The following is a 4,473-nucleotide window of genomic DNA, read 5'->3' as shown; positions in this document are numbered from 1 at the left end:
GATAACAAACTAATAGAAGTGTTGCCACAATAAAAAATATTACTCTCTTCTTTTGTTGCATTGTGCCATCTTTTTCTATTAAAGTTCCAAAAATTTTACCAATTTGTGCTGCTGGAAGAAGGGACAATGGAAGTAAATTACTTTATTTAAATATTAAAATTTAACATCAAACATTCACCTTATTAATAAAGAACCACATCACCAATGAATCTAATGTCAGGTTGGATGAAATTGTTACTTGTGTGTATTTTTTCTAACGGAGACACACTTTTATTAGTGGTGGATGTGACCACCACGGCATTATATTTGTCTGTACACATGACTTATTAAATGTTCAAGCGTAATTATGTCATTTGTGTGAACTTTTGCTTGTATTTTTGTCTATTCTTTTTTATTAGAAAAATGAGATCTTTTATTTCTTAAAATTTAGTAATTTTATGTGAAGTGAATTCTTATAAAAAAATATTTTAGTGTGAATAACTATATTTTTTTGAAAAATAAAAAAATTTGGGATCAAATCTTGTTTCGATTTTTTTTGTGGGCTTTTTAAATATTTGTTCAGATATTGCCACAAAAATTCGGATAAAATGGATAAGTCGTATGCTAAATACAAAAAAATTTTTAGTCACTTACAACAATATAATATTCATTGGTTACTTTTGTCGCATTTTCAAATAATTCAGAGACGGTTTTATCGATAACGTCTTTCGGAGACTTTTTTGTAAACGACAAAATCTTTTGGATACCGAATCGATAGCCCTTTGAAATTATATTGTCATACTTTCTTTAAATGTACATAAATAGTTATTTTAATACTCAAAAAAATCTAATTCTAATAAAATAGATCTTAATTTTTATTTTTGACAAGATAAACCTTCAAATATCAATTCTGTTGGACAAAATAATCTAAACATTCAGAATTGATTTGTTTATTTTGTCAAAAAAATAATATTTGAGATTGACACACCACTATTTCGTGGTACATTTTGTTCCTAATTTAGGTGGATTCTATCCACTTTTCCCACATTTATCCAATGAAATAGCATGGTTTCATGATTGTCTCCTAAATTGTGCTTAAGTGTGAAAACATACTTTTTAGGCCTTTAATTAGTTAATTTTAATTCACCTTTGATTCCACTAGATGTCTTGATATATTTGTTAGTGAATTCAGAGTGGAAAGGCTAGGAATGGATCAAATGGGGTGCAGAGGAAAAGCATGCAAGTGGAAAACTCATGGAAAACAAGGATTTGGAATGCTGAGATCGACACGCACGCGTGAATTTGAAGTTGCACGGTGACGCGTACGCATACATGACGCATACGCGTGGATGGAAAATTGCCAAGCGACGCGTACGCATGACCCACGCGTACGCGCCGATTCTCGCACGTGACTTCATTAAAGTGAAAACGCTGGGGGTGAATTCTGGGCTTTCCATACCCAAATCCAACTTATTTCTGATGCTATTAAACCCAAGGATTGAAGGAGTTAGTTACCAATTAGCACATAGTTTAGTTTTAACATGCTTTAGTTAGTTTCTAGAGAGAAAAGCTCTCTATTCTCTCTAGAATTAAGATTAGGTTTAGATCTAGATCTACTTCTTCTACTTCTTCTCTTTTGCTTTGATTTTCCTTTTTCATCTTTAATTGTTCTCTTGTAGTTGTAGCATTCTACTTCTCTTGTAATTCTTTTGTATTGTTAGTTGTAGTTTATGAATTCTTAGATCTACATTTTCTTTCAATGCAATTTATTGATTTCATGTCTTTTAATGATTGCTTTAGTTTTCTATTGTTGATCTCTTGTCTTGATTAGTTGTAGTTCCTTTAATCCTTGCAATTTATGATGTTTGCTTTTATTGCCTTTTATGTGTTTGATGAAATGCTTCTTCTAGTTATGAGTTAGGTTTTTCTTCTCTTGCCTTAGGTTGAGTAATTAGTAACTCTTGAGTTATCAAATCTTTTGTTGATTGATAATTGAAAGTTGTTAGTTGATTTGAATTCCACTAACTCTAGTCTTTCCTTAGGAGTTGACTAGGACTTGAGGAATCAAATTGATTTATCCACTTGACTTTACTTCATAGTTAGAGGTTGACTAAGTGGGAGCAATGGACAATTGATGTCACAATTGAGGATGATAATAAGGATAAGACTTCTAGTCTCATACCTTGCCGAGAGCTTCTCTAGTTGTTAGTTTAATTCTTGCAATTTACTTTTCTTATTCTCTTATTCAAACCCCAAAAATACTTGTCCCATAACCAATAGCAAGAACACTTCCCTACAATTCCTTTGAGAGATGACTCGAGGTTTGAATACTTCGATTTTTTTTTATAGGGGTTTGTTACTTGTAACAACCAAATTTTTGTATGAGAGGATTCTTTTTAGTTTAGAAACTATACTTTCAATGAGAATTAATTTGTGAAATTCTATACCACACAAAAATCCACTCATCAAAATGGCGCGGTTGCCGGGGAGTTGCAATTGCGTGCCTTGTTATTGGTTATTGTATATATGTGAATATTGTGAATATGTTTGCCTTTTGCTTCTTTGTTAGTTCTTGGTAGTTGTAGGAGTTTGTTCTCTTTATTTGTTACTAGTTTTGTTTTTATTTTCCCCTTGCTATCATGAATTCTCACTTTGGCTATGAGTTTGGTTCTAACTATGTTGTAGGAAGTGGGAGTTACAATGAGGATGTGCATCAATGATGAAACAATCAAAGGTGGGAGGAGGCTCAAGCATATGATCAATCCTCTTGGCAACAACCTCCACCAATGCATTATGAACAAGAGCCATTCTATGATGCATACCAATCAAATGGCTATGGTGATCCTCCTTGTGACTATCAAGAACTACCACCATATGCCTATGAGCCACACCCTCAACATAGTCATCAACCATACTCACAAGCTCCTTTCCACCAAACACCTTCATATGACCCTAATTCATATCCACAATACTAACCACCTTTTGAGCCATATGAACCATATATGGAACTACCACGATATCAACACTTCCAAGAACCACCTCCTCCATACCATTACCAAGATGAACTACCTCCAATGTATACTAATTTTTAACCACAAGATGAATTCTATCCTCCACCACAACCCTCCATGGAAAAGTACTCATGTCTGTTGATCCAAGAGCAATGTGATCTCACTTATGCTTGCAAAGTGGAACAAGAATCAAGAGATCACCTCAAGGAGACAATAGATCGGCTTCGAGCAACCATCCGTCAAAAGATAGACTCATGGGATTCATGTCACGAGCAAAACGTGTTCAAGGATGATTGTGGAGGAGCAACCATGGAGTATGTTGTGCAACGAGTGGAAACATTGGAGAGTGTTGAACAACCACAACCCAACCAAGAATAACCACCTTTCTATTATGATCCCTTCCTCCAAAATAATGAACCCTCCTATCCACCCCAAGCCCCAATGGATGATTCTCTCACTTTGCTACTTCAAGGGCAAAGAGAAATACAAAGGGAGGCACTAGAATCCATAGCCGCCTTGAATGAGGTGATAAACCGATTAGCCTCCCAATGCTTGAGCACTCAAGGAACTCCCATGGCCACATGTGGAGAGTCGGTTGAAGAGCATAGCATGAAGGAGAGATTGAAAACTTCGGTGGAAAATGAGGATTGTTGTTTTGTATTAAAACAATTGGAGGAACCTATGATTGATGAAGATAAGGAAAAAGTGGTTGAGGATTTAGGAGATGCAGAGTCTCCATGGGAATCTAAGGTCATAGAAAATCCCTCTAACAAGATTGAAGTTGATGTTGAGTAGGAAAGTGCACATTCTCCAAAGCATTTCCCATATGAAGAATTGGATGGGATAGAGCGAGAATTAAGTTCCCTTGGAATTGAAGATCAAGCATCAAATTTTCTTGGTGAAGAAGATAAAATTGATGAACAAAGGGTTGAATTTGAGAAATCTCGTGAGGAGGTGGAGGTCCTTAGAAAAAGGAGGACGGGATACGCTTTGTCAAGACTGTTGGGAGCTTCTTTGCCTAGGTTGTCATCTACTTTTACGTTTGAGTGGGTAAAACTCATCTCTATTAGCTTTATTGTCCCACTTGAGTATGGCTTGCTTGAAACGGATGGTCAACTTAGGATGCTTTGGGGGATGAAGCGTAAGAGGAAGATGTTTAGTGGATGGCGTTGCAAATCAAGGCTCATTTTGGCTGATACTTCAAGGATTAGTTGCAAGGGTTGGACTAGTGCTCAAGTAGATGGGTCAAGAAGGAGAATTTGGTATTACCTTGAGAATTCCTCTTGCTTGCCACCTGGATGGATTAATGATGATCAACTTGAAGATAGGTGTGAAAATAAAGTGTGGGATTCCGGATTACAAGATGTGGGTCAATTTTGGGAGCCCATGGTTTGTGAAGAATCCCATCAAAGCTTGGAGACATTAATTTTGAAGAATGGAGCTTATTGGAGAATCAAGCATTGGTGGATGTTCAAGGATGGAT

The sequence above is a fragment of the Arachis duranensis genome, chromosome 10 (assembly GCF_000817695.3).
Source record: "Arachis duranensis cultivar V14167 chromosome 10, aradu.V14167.gnm2.J7QH, whole genome shotgun sequence".
In the NCBI taxonomy this organism is placed as follows: domain Eukaryota; kingdom Viridiplantae; phylum Streptophyta; class Magnoliopsida; order Fabales; family Fabaceae; genus Arachis; species Arachis duranensis.
The sequence above is the reverse complement of the archived record's forward strand: the minus strand, read 5'-3'. Positions refer to the sequence as shown.